At 52.0% G+C, this 17,421-nt stretch overlaps 1 protein-coding gene across 1 annotated transcript in view; it reads right to left on the bottom strand.

The window, feature by feature from the left end:
* Positions 1-17,421, bottom strand: part of LOC138278714 (uncharacterized) — a 78,422-nt gene that overhangs the window by 19,401 nt on the left and 41,600 nt on the right. The gene's annotated exons all lie outside the window — the stretch shown is intronic.

The following is a 17,421-nucleotide window of genomic DNA, read 5'->3' on the forward strand; positions in this document are numbered from 1 at the left end:
TTGTCGTTCCTGCAGTATTCACAGCTCTTCAGCCTAGTAAGAGCTTCTTTGCACCAACCGCTGGCATTTCTTGGGCATCTGCCCAGCTACGAGCTGCTTGTGACTTTTGGACTTGGTCCCCTTGTTCCACAGGTACCCTCAGACAGGAATCCATCGTTGTTGCATTGCTGATTTGTGTTTTCCTTGCATTCTCCCTCTAACACGACTATTTTGTCCTTAGGGGAACTTTAGTGCACTTTGCACTCACTTTTCAGGGTCTTGGGGAGGGTTATTTTTCTAACTCTCACTATTTTCTAATAGTCCCAGCGACCCTCTACAAGGTCACATAGGTTTGGGGTCCATTCGTGGTTCGCATTCCACTTCTGGAGTATATGGTTTGTGTTGCCCCTATCCCTATGTTTCCCCATTGCATCCTATTGTAACTATACATTGTTTGCACTGTTTTCTAAGACTATACTGCATATTTTTGCTATTGTGTATATATATCTTGTGTATATTTCCTATCCTCTCACTGAGGGTACACTCTAAGATACTTTGGCATATTGTCATAAAAATAAAGTACCTTTATTTTTAGTATAACTGTGTATTGTGTTTTCTTATGATATTGTGCATATGACACTAAGTGGTACTGTAGTAGCTTCACACGTCTCCTAGTTCAGCCTGAGCTGCTTTGCTAAGCTACCATTATCTATCAGCCTAAGCTGCTAGACACCCTATACACTAATAAGGGATAACTGGGCCTGGTGCAAGGTGCAAGTACCCCTTGGTACTCATTACAAGCCAGTCCAGCCTCCTACATTGGTTGTGCAGTGGTGGGATAAGTGCTTTGAGACTACTTACCACTCTTGTCATTGTACTTTTCATAAGAGAAAAATATACAAAACAAGGTCAGTGTATATACACATAGCCAAAAAGTTTTGCATTTCCTCTTTTCACTCTTTTCTAAGTGCTGAAAAGTACTTCTAAACTTTCAAAAAGTTCTTAAAAGTTTAAAAAGTTTTTTTCTGTCTTTCCAAAAAGTTCTGAAAACTTTTTTCTCTTTTTCTATCACTTCAACTCTCTCTAAAAATGTCTGGCACAGGCCAAAATGTTAAACTGTCCAAACTTGCATATGATCACCTTAGCTGGAAAGGAGCAAGGAGTCTCTGCATAGAGAGAGGTTTGAGTGTAGGGAAGAATCCTTCCTTAGAACTGTTAATTAATATGCTTAGAGTACAGGATAAGGCCATAAGTGCCCAATCTGTAGAAAAAGTAGCTAATGGTTCTCAATCTGATCCAGGGACTCCCCCAGGAAAAGGTTCAGGAAAGAAACTTCTCAGCCTGCCCATTACTAGACAGTCTAGCATAGTTGGTACAGAGGTTGAATCACATCATACTGATGATGTGCTCTCACATTATGCTGGTAGCCAAGCTGTTAGGGTGCCCCTTGTAAGGGACAGGTCTCCTTCTGTTCATTCCCATCATACCTCTGTATCTAGAAATGTCCCTCCCACCCACCCTGATGACAGATTGTTAGAAAGGGAGCTCAATAGATTGAGAGTGGAACAAACCAGACTGAAGCTCAAGAAGCAACAGCTGGATTTGGATAGACAGTCTTTAGAAATAGAGAGGGAAAGACAGAAGTTGGGTTTAGATACCCATGGTGGCAGCAGCAGTATTCCCCATAGTCATCCTGCAAAAGAGCATGATTCCAGGAATCTGCACAAGATAGTTCCCCCTTATAAGGAGGGGGATGACATTAACAAGTGGTTTGCTGCACTTGAGAGGGCCTGTGCTGTACAGGATGTCCCTCAAAGGCAGTGGGCTGCTATCCTATGGCTATCATTTAGTGGAAAGGGTAGGGATAGACTCCTTACTGTGAAAGAAAGTGATGCCAATAATTTTACAGTTCTTAAGAATGCACTCCTGGATGGTTATGGCTTAACCACTGAACAGTACAGGATAAAGTTCAGAGAGACCAAAAAGGAGTCTTCACAAGACTGGGTTGATTTCATTGACCATTCAGTGAAGGCCTTGGAGGGGTGGTTACATGGCAGTAAAGTTACTGATTATGAAAGCCTGTATAACACAATCCTGAGAGAGCATATACTTAATAATTGTGTGTCTGATTTGTTGCACCAGTACCTGGTAGACTCTGATCTGACCTCTCCCCAAGAATTGGGAAAGAAGGCAGACAAATGGGTCAGAACAAGGGTGAACAGAAAAGTTCATACAGGGGGTGACAAAGATGGCAATAAGAAGAAAGATGGTGAAAAATCTCAAGATAAGCATGGGGATAAGGGTAAAACCAAAGATCCCACTTCAAATCTTAAACACTCTTCAGAGGGTGGGGATAAAACAAATTCTTCCTCTTCTTCCCAACCTGCACACATTAAAAAGCCTTGGTGCTTTGTGTGTAAAAATAGAGGCCATAGGCCAGGGGATAAGTCCTGTCCAGGTAAACCCCCTGAGCCTACCACCACTAATATATCAAGCTCTAGTGCCCCTAGCAGTAGTGGTACTAGTGGTGGGACTGCTGGCAACAGTCAAGCAAAGGGTGTAGTTGGGTTCACTTATGGGTCCATAGTGGAAACTGATGTAATCAGTCCCAAGACAGTTTCTGTCACACCTAGTGGCATTGGCCTTGCCACACTGGCTGCTTGTCCCCTTACAATGGATAAGTACAGGCAGACAGTTTCAATAAATGGTGTTGAGGCCTTGGCCTACAGGGACACAGGTGCCAGTTTCACTTTGGTGACTGAAAACCTAGTGCCTCCTGAACAACACATCATTGGACAACAGTATAAGATTATTGATGTCCATAACTCCACTAAGTTTCTTCCCTTAGCTATAATTCAGTTTAGTTGGGGTGGAGTTACTGGCCCTAAGCAGGTGGTGGTATCACCTAGCTTACCTGTAGACTGTCTCTTAGGTAATGACCTAGAGGCCTCAGGTTGGGCTGATGTAGAGTTTTATGCCCATGCAGCCATGCTGGGCATCCCTGAGGAATTGTTCCCTCTCATTTCAAGTGAAATGAAAAAGCAAAGGAGAGAAGGCCTGAAAACTCAGGATCCCTCTCCATCAACAGGTAAAAAGGGTATCACAGTATCCCCTAACCACCCTACCATTCAGGATACTATTCCTGTGGTGGGAGAAACCTCTCCTGGGGTGGCATCTGTTCCAAGGGAATCATCAGCTGGCAAAGCTGGACTCCCTGAGGTGGAAGTACCTCTCTGTGGGATAACTAACATTGGTGAGAAAAACAGCACCATTTTAGTTAACATGGAGCATCCCTCCAACCCTCCCAGAGAAACTTTAGTGCAGAAACCCTGCACTACCTCACAACACTTAGGACAGCATCCCTGCCCTAGTGTGGAGCTCATAGGACAGCATCCCTGCCCTGCTCCAACTCAAGAGAAACAGCATCCCTGTTCTCTCTTCCAGCCAAATGGACAAAGTTTTTGTCCAGCTATGGCTTTACTGAGACAGCATCCCTGTCTGGCATTTCCATCATTACAAATAGGTTCAGTGGATAATTCCCACTGCTCTAAACTAAAACTTACTGATAGAAACTCTGAAAATACATCTTCACATTGTTGGTTAGCTAAAAAACTTCAAACAGGGTGGTTTACATCCCCACAGGGAAGTAACCATATAGTGGATGATAAAGGGAGTAACCAGTCTATTGCAGAGCTACTCTCTACTTATCACCACTTAGACAATAAAGTCTCAACTGGCCAAGGTTAGCCTTATTGTCCTTCGTTTGGGGGGGGGTTGTGTGAGAAGGTAGCCTCTTTCTAGCCTTGTTACCCCCACTTTTGGCCTGTTTGTGAGTGTATGTCAGGGTGTTTGTCACTGTTTTCACTGTCTCACTGGGATCCTGATAGCCAGGCCTCAGTGCTCATAGTGAAAACACTATGTTTTCAGTATGTTTGTTATGTGTCACTGGGATCCTGCTAGTCAGGACCCCAGTGCTCATAAGGTTGTGGCCTATATGTATGTGTCACTGGGACCCTGTCACACAGGGCCCCAGTGCTCATAGGTGTGCATGTACATGTTCCCTGTGTGGTGCCTAACTGTCTCACTGAGGCTCTGCTAACCAGAACCTCAGTGGTTATGCTCTCTCATTACTTTCAAATTGTCACTAACAGGCTAGTGACCATTTTAACCAATTTACATTGGCTTACTGGAACACCCTTATAATTCCCTAGTATATGGTACTGAGGTACCCAGGGTATTGGGGTTCCAGGAGATCCCTATGGGCTGCAGCATTTCTTTTGCCACCCATAGGGAGCTCTGACAATTCTTACACAGGCCTGCCACTGCAGCCTGAGTGAAATAACGTCCACGTTATTTCACAGCCATTTTACACTGCACTTAAGTAACTTATAAGTCACCTATATGTCTAACCTTTACCTGGTAAAGGTTAGGTGCAAAGTTACTTAGTGTGAGGGCACCCTGGCACTAGCCAAGGTGCCCCCACATTGTTCAGAGCCAATTCACTGAACTTTGTGAGTGCGGGGACACCATTACACGTGTGCACTACATATAGGTCACTACCTATATGTAGCTTCACCATGGTAACTCCGAATATGGCCATGTAACATGTCTATGATCATGGAATTGCCCCCTCTATGCCATCCTGGCATTGTTGGTACAATTCCATGATCCCAGTGGTCTGTAGCACAGACCCTGGTACTGCCAGACTGCCCTTCCTGGGGTTTCACTGCAGCTGCTGCTGCTGCCAACCCCTCAGACAGGCAGCTGCCCTCCTGGGGTCCAGCCAGGCCTGGCCCAGGATGGCAGAACAAAGAACTTCCTCTGAGAGAGGGTGTGACACCCTCTCCCTTTGGAAAATGGTGTGAAGGCAGGGGAGGAGTAGCCTCCCCCAGCCTCTGGAAATGCTTTGTTGGGCACAGATGTGCCCAATTCTGCATAAGCCAGTCTACACCGGTTCAGGGACCCCTTAGCCCCTGCTCTGGCGCGAAACTGGACAAAGGAAAGGGGAGTGACCACTCCCCTGACCTGCACCTCCCCTGGGAGGTGTCCAGAGCTCCTCCAGTGTGCTCCAGACCTCTGCCATCTTGGAAACAGAGGTGCTGCTGGCACACTGGACTGCTCTGAGTGGCCAGTGCCACCAGGTGACGTCAGAGACTCCTGCTGATAGGCTCCTTCAGGTGTTAGTAGCCTTTCCTCTCTCCTAGGTAGCCAAACCCTCTTTTCTGGCTATTTAGAGTCTCTGTCTCTGGGGAAACTTTAGATAACGAATGCATGAGCTCAGCCGAGTTCCTCTGCATCTCCCTCTTCACCTTCTGATAAGGAATCGACCGCTGACCGCGCTGGAAGCCTGCAAACCTGCAACATAGTAGCAAAGATGACTACTGCAACTCTGTAACGCTGATCCTGCCGCCTTCTCGACTGTTTTCCTGCTTGTGCATGCTGTGGGGGTAGTCTGCCTCCTCCCTGCACCAGAAGCTCCGAAGAAATCTCCCGTGGGTCGACGGAATCTTCCCCCTGCAACCGCAGGCACCAAAAAGCTGCATCTCCGGTCCCTTGGGTCTCCTCTCAGCACGACGAGCGAGGTCCCTCGAATCCAGCGACACCGTCCAAGTGACCCCCACAGTCCAGTGACTCTTCAGCCCAAGTTTGGTGGAGGTAAGTCCTTGCCTCACCTCGCTGGGCTGCATTGCTGGGAACCGCGACTTTGCAAGCTTCTCCGGCCCCTCTGCACTTCCGGCGGAAATCCTGTGTGCACAGCCAAGCCTGGGTCCACGGCACTCTAACCTGCATTGCACGACTTTCTAAGTTGGTCTCCGGCGACGTGGGACTCCTTTGTGCAACTTCGGCGAGCACCGTTTCACGCATCCTCGTAGTGCCTGTTACTGGCACTTCTCCGGGTGCTACCTGCTTCAGCGAGGGCTCTTTGTCTTGCTCGACGTCCCCTCTCTCTGCAGGTCCAATTTGCGACCTCCTGGTCCCTCCTGGGCCCCAGTAGCGTCCAAAAACGCCAAACGCACGATTTGCGTGTAGCAAGGCTTGTTGGCGTCCATCCGGCGGGAAAACACTTCTGCACGACTCTCCAAGGCGTGTGGGATCAATCCTCCAAAGGGGAAGTCTCTAGCCCTTGTCGTTCCTGCAGTATTCACAGCTCTTCAGCCTAGTAAGAGCTTCTTTGCACCAACCGCTGGCATTTCTTGGGCATCTGCCCAGCTACGAGCTGCTTGTGACTTTTGGACTTGGTCCCCTTGTTCCACAGGTACCCTCAGACAGGAATCCATCGTTGTTGCATTGCTGATTTGTGTTTTCCTTGCATTCTCCCTCTAACACGACTATTTTGTCCTTAGGGGAACTTTAGTGCACTTTGCACTCACTTTTCAGGGTCTTGGGGAGGGTTATTTTTCTAACTCTCACTATTTTCTAATAGTCCCAGCGACCCTCTACAAGGTCACATAGGTTTGGGGTCCATTCGTGGTTCGCATTCCACTTCTGGAGTATATGGTTTGTGTTGCCCCTATCCCTATGTTTCCCCATTGCATCCTATTGTAACTATACATTGTTTGCACTGTTTTCTAAGACTATACTGCATATTTTTGCTATTGTGTATATATATCTTGTGTATATTTCCTATCCTCTCACTGAGGGTACACTCTAAGATACTTTGGCATATTGTCATAAAAATAAAGTACCTTTATTTTTAGTATAACTGTGTATTGTGTTTTCTTATGATATTGTGCATATGACACTAAGTGGTACTGTAGTAGCTTCACACGTCTCCTAGTTCAGCCTGAGCTGCTTTGCTAAGCTACCATTATCTATCAGCCTAAGCTGCTAGACACCCTATACACTAATAAGGGATAACTGGGCCTGGTGCAAGGTGCAAGTACCCCTTGGTACTCACTACAAGCCAGTCCAGCCTCCTACAATGTTCCATGGGGAGGTTACTGCCATTGGCTACTTAAGCTGCACACAGATCAGAGGTGGTAGTGGCAACTGTTGTGGCAGTTACATTGCAGTTGTCGGTTTGGCTAGAGGATTGCTAATCGGGCCCTAGTTAATGTAGGAGGTATGTTGGCTGACGACTGCCAGGATGTCAGTTTGACGTAGTGGCCTTCCCTCCTGTCGTGGCTTTCCCTTTGCTCCGTCGTTGGCATGACAGCATGCCCCCATGGGACTGTTGTTGGTGTTGTGTAATGGTGTGCCCCAGGTCTTCTCAGAACGGGCCATGCCCCCCTGCCGTGCCCCTTTACCCATGCCACTCCATGTATATGATGACTTACATGCAATGTGTAGTAGGTATTCCCCCCCCCCGGTTGCAGTTGACAGTGCATTTCAATTCCCCATGCGACTTACCCTGCAGGTGTGTTGTCTCGTGGTAGTCTGCGCTGTCCTGTCCTTGAATCCCTGTGACAATCTCCTCAGGGATGACGGCTGCGACCATCTCCTCCATGTGGTCCAGGGCCTCCTGGTGTGCAGGACTCCCCCCTCCAGTCTGCAGTGCTGCCTTCCTGTTCCTGGCCATCTTTTCCTTGGTCCTGCGTTTGCAGTCATGCCAGCGTTTCTTGCACTCGATGACTGTTCTGCGTACTTCAGCCACACTGTTAATCTTGTCGACAATTTGTTGCCATATAGCCTCTCTCCTACTGATTGGCAACTTTGATGTGACAAACAGTTGGTGCTGGTGTTCCGTCACCTCTTTAACCAGGATTTCCTGCTCCTCTGCACTGAAGCGACACTTTCTTTTCTTCTTGGTCCTGGTTCTTGTGTGGTTCCTCCTGGCTGGTTCCTGGTCTACTGTCATCCTCCTGGGGTCTGTAGTGGCATCTGGGATCCATTTTGGCTCTCCTCTGGTGAAATGGCTGTGTTCGCTGTGTTTTTTGATGCTATTGCGTCAAAAAAACGGCGCATATCCGGTTTGCGGTGACCCACAGTCATTTCCGCCGCGTTAACGTAGTTTTCCTTTACGACTTGACGCCGCGGTGTGCGTCAGAAATAATGACTCCCATCTGTTGTTTGCGCCGCCGTGCGTCAAAGTATAAATATGACGCCCACACGGCGCACCAAAATGGCGTTAGCCGGCGGTAATATTTTTGGCGCAAAACTGCGCCGGCGCAGTTTTGCGTCAAAAAGTATATATATGGGCCTAAGTGTGAGAGCACCCTTGCACTACCAAAGGTGCCCCCACATAGTTCAGGGCCATTTCCTGGGACTTTGTGAGTGCAGGGACACCATTACACGTGTGCACTACATATAGGTCAATATTTGTATGTAGCTTCACAGTGGTAACTCCGAATATGCCATGTAACATGTCTAAGAACATGGAATTGTCCCCCCATTCTAAATCTGGTATTGGGGAGCCAATTCCATACATCCTGGGGGCTCCACTATGGACCCCCAGTACTGCCAAACCATCTCTCTGAGGCTTGCACTGCAGCTACAGCTGCTGCCACCTCACAGACAGGGTTCTTCCCTCCTGGGGTCTGAGCAGCTCAGTCCCAGGAAGGCAGAACAAAGCATTTCCTTCGGGAGAAGGGTGTTACATCCTCTCACTTTTGAAATAGGTGTTACAGGCTGGGGAGGGGTAGCCTTTCCCAGCCTCTGGAAATGCTTTGAAGGGCACAGATGGTGCCCTCCTTGCATAAGCCAGTCTACACCAGTTCAGGGACCCACAGTCCCTGCTCTGGCGAGAAACTGGACAAAGGAAAGGGGAGTGACCGCTCCTCCAGTGTGTCCCAGACTTCAGCCATCTTGCTTTGCAAGGTGTTGGAGCACTCTGGATGGCTCTGAGTGGCCAGTGCCAGCAGGTGACGTCAGAGACCCCTCCTGATAGGTCCATACCTGATAAGGTAGCCAATCCCCCTCTCAGGGCTATTTAGGGTCTCTCCTGTGGGTTCTCTTCAGATTCTGCTTGCAAGTTTCCTTCAGGAATCCTCTGCAACTACTACTTCATCCTCTGACCTCGTATCAACCGCAGCCTGCTCCAGGAACCGCTGTAACAGCAACAAAGTATCCACAAGGGATACTTTTCCTCTGCAACTTCAGCTCCAGCCAGCCACTGATACAGTTTCCATGTTCTGAGGACTCCCTGTCTTCATAATGCACCAGAAGGACCGAAGAAATCTCCTGTGGGGTGACGGAGTCACTCCCCTGCTCACATAGGCACCTTCCAAGACGATGACCCTTGCCCTTGGACCCCTCTTACAGCGACGAGCGTGCTCCTAAGGACACAGAGGGTGGACACCATCGACATAGACTGTCCTGAGGTCCTGATGACTCAATTTGGAGGTGGTAAGGCCTTGCCTTCCCTGAGAGCGATGGTACCCCTGTGTACTGTGTCTTCTTCACCTCCTGAGGCCTCTGTGCACTATTTGCAAAATTCCTTTGTGCACAGTCTGGCCCAGGTCCCCCGCACTCCATCCTGCGACGCTCAACTTGCTGAGTTGTTCTCCGACGGCGTGGGAACTTCCTTTGTTGTGCTGCACCAACCGTGTTTTGCACCTCCTTTGTCCCTGTGTCCTGGGACTCATGTGGGTGCTGCCTGGCATCCTGAGGGCTCCCTGAAGTGCTGAGAGCCCCCCCTTCCTCCTCACACAGCGTTGAGGCCCCTGCCAGCGCCATTTTGACTCAAAACACATATTTGTCGTAACCAAGGCTTGTTGGTGACTTCCAACACAAAATCACGTCTGCATCCATCTTCACGTCGTGGGACATCTTCTGCATCATGCAGGAACCCGCTGGCATCTTCCTAAGGTGCATTCCTGAAGTCTTCATCCAACCTGAGACTCTTCTTTTGCACCCTCTTCTGGGTTGGCAGGGGCTCCTGTCCTTCCTGGAACTTCTTTCCACTTCTGGACTTTGGTCCCCTTATTTTGCAGGTCTTCAGGTCCAGGAATCCAGCAGTTGTTGTTTGCAGACTTGGTTGGTTACTGAAATATCCCAATCACAAGGTGTAGTGTGTCTTAAGGAAACTTGCAGTACTTTACTCATGCTTTTCTGGGCTCTGGGTGGGGTAATTTACTTACCTTTACTGTATTCTTACTCTCCCAGCGATTCTGCACACACTACACTTGTCTAGGGGGGATTTTGTGATTCCCATTCCACTTTCTTAGTATATGGTTTGTGTTGCCCCTAGACCTATTTTCTCCCATTGCATTCTATAGCATTTCGTATTGTTTACACTATCCTATGTCTAATTACTTACCTTATTTTGGTGTCTTTTGTATATATTGTGTATAGTACTTACCTCCAGAAGGAGTATTGCCTCTAATATATTTGTGGTACTGTGTCACCCAAATAAACTGCCTTTATTTTTGGTAACACTGAGTATTGTCTTTACTTGTGTATAAGTACTGTGTAACTATGCGTGGTTTTGCATGATCTTTGCATGCCTCCTAGTTCAGCCTAAGCTGCTCTGCTATAGCTACCTCTATCAGCCTAAGCTGCTAGAACACTACTACATTCACTAATAAGGGATAACTGGACCTGGTATAAGGTGTAAGTTCCCAAGGTACCCACTATAAGCAAGGCCAGCCTCCTACAACTTACACTTGTATTTGGTGAATAGCAACATTTAGTAAGGCTACTCCAAGGTGTAATTTACCTTTGTACCTGAGACCCAATGCTGGCGGGAGGATGTCCGCTACATAGTGAGTTGGTGATTCCTGAACAGGGTGCTAGTAAGAGGCTATTGGTTTCACTTGTGCACAGTAACTTCCTGCTGTCGCTGGTCCACAACGCGCCCTTGGATGGACACTTGGGCATCAGAAAGGCCCGGGATATCTCTGTTCTATGGCCTGGGATACGCAGGGACAAGAGAGATTCTGCAAATCATGTAGGTAAAACCACAGCACCGCTGGTGCCTCCAGCACGTCCAGGCGTTTGATTTGAGTGGGTGGAGAAGAACATTGTTGGTCCAAATGAACCTCCCACCCTCAGCATCAGTACATTTGGATTGTGGTAGCTCATGCTCCAGGCATCCAGAGGTGGCGCCTTTGACTAGTACATCTCCAAGGGTGATATCTAACGCTCTCCCAGGCGCTCTTCTAGGGATGGATTTCCTAAGACTCTGATTTCAGACCAGGGAACCAACTTCATCTCCTCTTATATGAGAGAGAAGAGGGAACAAGCTGGTGTGACATATTACTGTTCCACTACACACCATCCACAGACTAATGAGTTCAGTTCAGTTAATTGTAAAGTGCATACTTAATTAAAACCGTTGCACCAATAGAGAAAACATATACAGCTTTTTTTTTTTTAAATAAAGGAAGAGAATTAAAAGTGAAAGCCTGAACAAAATGTCAGGTACTAAATAGAGGCGGCTGTAAACTGCACTGAGTTTTAGAGTTTTGGAAAAATTAAACAACCACCACAGGGCAAAGTTTTTTCTCATGCGCAGCGGGCCATCGTTAAGTTGCTGAGCGAGAAAATCAAGATCAAGCACTAGACCAACCCTCTGTGAGATTTCTCAACACGGGTGGTCACAGCAGGGCGCTGCTCCTCGCGATGAGAAAGCTGCTGCTTGAGTAGAAAATCTACTCCAGCGGCAGAAAGAAGCAGCGCCTTCTGGGGTGCCGCATGGTGCCGTTCGCGCAAGACAAGCTTCCATCACTACAAATTAATGCAAGCAGCGTGATGTACTAAAACTCCGCTGCTCGTGGAACTCTGTGGAATGTCGCAGAGTTTTTACGTAACTCAGTGAAACTCTGCATCTTCCGCCCAAGCCTAGTGCTAAACATTTTCTTGTGCCTTTAATTTAGAAAGCTTTCAAATACATAGAATATTATTTTATAAAATGCAATATTAATGTAATTCATAACAGCCACTATTCCTTAAAATACTGGAGTATTCTTGGGATGCTGTAGGTGCCCCTCTTCCTATAGGTTATTGAGATGTCGCCTTGGTGTTGTGGCCGAGCATCAATGCTTGCGCCAGGGCAACGGATGCTGTAGGTGCCCCTCTTTCTATAGGATATTGAGATGTCGCCTTGGTGTTGTGGCCGAGCATCAATGCTCCTGCCAGGGTAACGGATGCTGTAGGTGCCCCTCTTTCTATAGGTTATTGAGATGTCGCCTTGGTGTTGTGGCCGAGCATCAATGCCCCCGCCAGGGTAACGGATGCTCAGCTGAGGTGATCCCGGGTTTGCAGCTACAGTTCTAGGTTTGCTAATGCATATGTCCTGTTGCTGATTCAATACAGATTGAGTAGCAGCAAATACTCCTAAGCGATGGGTGTCCTGGAAGCTCCGTTGTTAGAATATCTTTGACTGGGCAAAGTGTCTAAAGTGACCGTCCTCGTCATTACTATACTTTATCTCATTTTAAATCTGCTTTATCTGTCAATTCGCACAGCTATGGCGCTTGCGACTGACAGCATTTGGTATGTTGGGGGGACCCCAAAATAATAATATTTTTAAAATATAGTAAATAAAGGCAACATTTTCATTTTTGCTGCAGACAGAGGAAGAAGGCAAATGTAAGTGCTTTAGTTGTATGCAGGGTCACTGGAATTATGTGGCAGAGAGGACCAAATTATGAGGCAGGGTTGACCAATTTATGTGGCAAGAAGAATCCAGTTATGCATTTACAACGCCAATAGCTCTAACTCAAGCAGATGCAAGACCCATTGCATTGCAAAAGCTTGTTTGCATTACTGCTGGCACGCTTGCCCTGAAGTGATTGTGGCTGTAATCTTGCAAAGGGCGGCTACGAATGCAATCTATCCTGGCGGGTACAACACAAGTACCAAGGGTAGTTCTGCGTGATATTCATTCAATACCTGCACTCACTGCCCCACCTGCACTCACTGCCCACTCCAGACCCACCTGCACTCACTGCCCACTGCAGACTCACTGCCCACCCCAGACCCACCGGCACTCACTGCCCACTCCAGACCCACCTGCACTCACTGCCCACTCCAGACTCACTGCCCACTCCAGACCCACCTGCACTCACTGCCCCACCTGCATTCACTGCCCACTCCAGACCCACCTGCACTCACTGCCCACTCCAGACCCACCGGCACTCTCTGTCCCACCTGCACTCACTGCCCACTCCAGACCCACTGGCGCACACTGCCCACTCCAGACCCACCTGAGCTCACTGCCCACTCCAGACTCACCGGCACTCACTGCCCACTCCAGACCCACCTCCACTCACTGCCCACTCCAGACCCACCTAGACTCACTGCCCACTCCAGACTCACCGGCCCTCACTGCCCACTCCAGACTCACTGCCCACTCCAGACCCACCAGCACTCACTGCCCACTCCAGACCCACCTGAGCTCACTGCCCACTCCAGACTTACTGCCCACTCCAGGCCTACCTGCACTGACTGCCCACTCCAGACCCACCGGCACCGACCGCCCCACCTGCACTCACTGCCCACTCCAGAACCACCGGCACTAACTGCCCACTCCAGACCCACCGGCACTCACTGCCCACTCCAGACCCACCTAGACTCACTGCCCACTCCAGACTCACCGGCACTTACTGCCCACTCCAGACTCACTGCCCACTCCAGACCCACCAGCACTCACTGCCCACTCCAGACCCACCTGAGCTCACTGCCCACTCCAGACTCACCTGCACTCACTGCCCACTCCAGACCCACCGCCACCGACCGCCCCACCTGCACTCACTGCCCACTCCAGACCCACCGGCACTAACTGCCCACTCCAGACCCACCTGAGCTCACAGCCCACTCCAGACCCACCTGCACTCACTGCCCACTCCAGACCCACTGCCCACTCCACACCCACCTGCACTCACTGCCCACTCCAGACTCACTGGCACCGACCGCCCCACCTGCACTCACTGCCCACCCCAGACCCACTGGCACTCACTGCCCCACCTGCACTCACTGCCCACTCCAGACCCACCGGCACTCACTGCCCACTCCAGACCCACCTCAGCTTACTGCCCACTCCACACCCACCTGCACTCACTGCCCACTCCAGACCCACCGGCACCGACCGCCCCACCTGCACTCACTGCCCACCCCAGACCCACTGGCACTCACTGCCCACTCCAGACCCACTGGCACTCACTGCCCACTCCAGACCCACCGGCACTCACTGCCCCCTCCAGACCCATTGGCACTCACTGCCCCCTCCAGACCCACCGGCACTCACTGCTCCACCTGCACTCACTGCCCACTCCAGACCCACCTGAGCTTACTGCCCACTCCACACCCACCTGCACTCACTGCCCACTCCAGACCCACCAGCACCGACCGCCCCACCTGCACTCACTGCCCACCCCAGACCCACTGGCACTCACTGCCCACTCCAGACCCACTGGCACTCACTGCCCACTCCAGACCCACCGGCACTCACTGCCCCCTCCAGACCCACCGGCACTCACTGCCCCCTCCAGACCCACCGGCACTCACTGCTCCACCTGCACTCACAGCCCACTCCAGACCCACCGGCACTCACTGCCCACTCCAGACCCACCGGCACTCACTGCCCACTCCAGACCCACCTGAGCTTACTGCCCACTCCACACCCACCTGCACTCACTGCCCACTCCAGACCCACCGGCACCGACCGCCCCACCTGCACTCACTGCCCACCCCAGACCCACTGGCACTCACTGCCCACTCCAGACCCACTGGCACTCACTGCCCACTCCAGACCCACCGGCACTCCCTGCCCCCTCCAGACCCACCTGAGCTCACTGCCCCACCTGCACTCACTGCCCCACCTGCACTCACTGCCCACTCCAGACCCACCGGCACTCACTGCCCACTCCAGACCCACCTGAGCTTACTGCCCACTCCACACCCACCTGCACTCACTGCCCACTCCAGACCCACCGGCACCGACCGCCCCACCTGCACTCACTGCCCACCCCATACCCACTGGCACTCACTGCCCACTCCAGACCCACTGGCACTCACTGCCCCCTCCAGACCCACCGGCACTCACTGCCCAGTCCAGACCCACCGGCACTCACTGCCCCACCTGCACTCACAGCCCACTCCAGACCCACCGGCACTCACTGCCCACTCCAGACCCACTGGCACTCACTGCCCACCCCAGACCCACTGACACTCACTGTCCACTCCAGACCCACTGGCACTCACTGCCCACTCCAGACCCACTGGCACTCACTGCCCACTCCAGACCCACTGGCACTCACTGCCCACTCCAGACCCACCGGCACTCACTGCTCCACCTGCACTCACAGCCCACTCCAGACCCACTGGCACTCACTGCCCACCCCAGACCCACTGACACTCACTGTCCACTCCAGACCCACTGGCACTCACTGCCCACTCCAGACCCACTGGCACTCACTGCCCACTCCAGACCCACTGGCACTCACTGCCCACTCCAGACCCACCGGCACTCACTGCTCCACCTGCACTCACAGCCCACTCCAGACCCACCGGCACTCACTGCCCCCTCCAGACCCACCGGCACTCACTGCTCCACCTGCACTCACTGCCGACTCCAGACCCACCGGCACTCACTGCCCACTCCAGACCCACCTGAACTCACTGCCCACTCCAGACCCACCTGCACTCACTGCCCACTCCAGACCCACCGGCACTCACTGCCCACTCCAGACCCACCGGCACTCACTGCCCCCTCCAGACCCACCGGCACTCACTGCTCCACCTGCACTCACAGCCCACTCCAGACCCACCGGCACTCACTGCCCACTCCAGACCCACCGGCACTCACTGCCCCCTCCAGACTCACCTGCACTCACTGCCCACTCCAGACCCACCGGCACCGACCGCCCCACCTGCACTCACTGCCCACCCCAGACCCACTGGCACTCACTGCCCACTCCAGACCCACTGGCACTCACTGCCCACTCCAGACCCACTGGCACTCACTGCCCCCTCCATACCCACTGGCACTCACTGCCCCCTCCAGACCCACCGGCACTCACTGCTCCACCTGCACTCACTGCCCACTCCAGACCCACCTGAGCTTACTGCCCACTCCACACCCACCTGCACTCACTGCCCACTCCAGACCCACCAGCACCGACTGCCCCACCTGCACTCACTGCCCACCCCGGACCCACTGGCACTCACTGCCCACTCCAGACCCACTGGCACTCACTGCCCACTCCAGACCCACCGGCACTCACTGCCCCCTCCAGACCCACCGGCACTCACTGCCCCCTCCAGACCCACCGGCACTCACTGCTGCACCTGCACTCACAGCCCACTCCAGACCCACCGGCACTCACTGCCCACTCCAGACCCACCTGAGCTTACTGCCCACTCCACACCCACCTGCACTCACTGCCCACTCCAGGCCCACCGGCACCGACCGCCCCACCTGCACTCACTGCCCACCCCAGACCCACTGGCACTCACTGCCCACTCCAGACCCACTGGCACTCACTGCCCACTCCAGACCCACCGGCACTCACTGCCCCCTCCAGACCCACCTGAGCTCACTGCCCCACCTGCACTCACTGCCCCACCTGCACTCACTGCCCACTCCAGACCCACCGGCACTCACTGCCAACTCCAGACCCACCTGAGCTTACTGCCCACTCCACACCCACCTGCACTCACTGCCCACTCCAGACCCACCGGCACCGACCGCCCCACCTGCACTCACTGCCCACCCCATACCCACTGGCACTCACTGCCCACTCCAGACCCACTGGCACTCACTGCCCCCTCCAGACCCACCGGCAATCACTGCCCCCTCCAGACCCACCGGCACTCACTGCTCCACCTGCACTCACAGCCCACTCCAGACCCACCGGCACTCACTGCCCACTCCAGACCCACCGGCACTCACTGCCCCCTCCAGACTCACTGCCCACTCCAGACCCACCGGCACTCACTGCCCGCTCCAGACCCACCGGCACTCACTGTCCACTCCAGACCCACCAGCACTCACTGCTCACTCCAGACTCTCTGCCCACTCCAGACTCACTGCCCACTCCAGACCCCCACCCATGTACTCCGGAAACGGCCAAAAACACCAGTGCATTCTGGGCTGTCAATGCCATGTTTCTGCATCCTGTATAAGGCGACCAATCAGGAGGCAGTGCTAGTCATACGTCACAGAGGACAGAGAGAAACGCGGCGCGCGTTAAGCATCAGTTCAACGGAAACTCTTAGCGCTAAGACGCACTCAGAGTTATCACAAATGTGGATACTCATGTGACATACAGCTCCCTGCAGCAGCACAGGTCACACACCTAACCAATAAAAGCATCTAAGCAACACCCACCTATGGTGTTTAAAAGACTAGGCCACTAATGCGAGGGCAACTTTGAAATATCTGCAATTATGTCTATATTAGGAGTGTTCTTGAACATATAACCATAGGTACTTATTTCAGTATTTTAAAAAAGTCTGTTTCCCCCTCTGGTCTTGAAGCGGAAGTGTCGCTCGCGGTGGCTTCTGGGTATGCAGATATTTGCCGCGGCACGCGCCCACAGGGCACCAATTGCGGGACAA

This window comes from Pleurodeles waltl, unplaced genomic scaffold, assembly GCF_031143425.1.
Source record: "Pleurodeles waltl isolate 20211129_DDA unplaced genomic scaffold, aPleWal1.hap1.20221129 scaffold_54, whole genome shotgun sequence".
Taxonomy (NCBI): Eukaryota; Metazoa; Chordata; class Amphibia; order Caudata; family Salamandridae; genus Pleurodeles; species Pleurodeles waltl.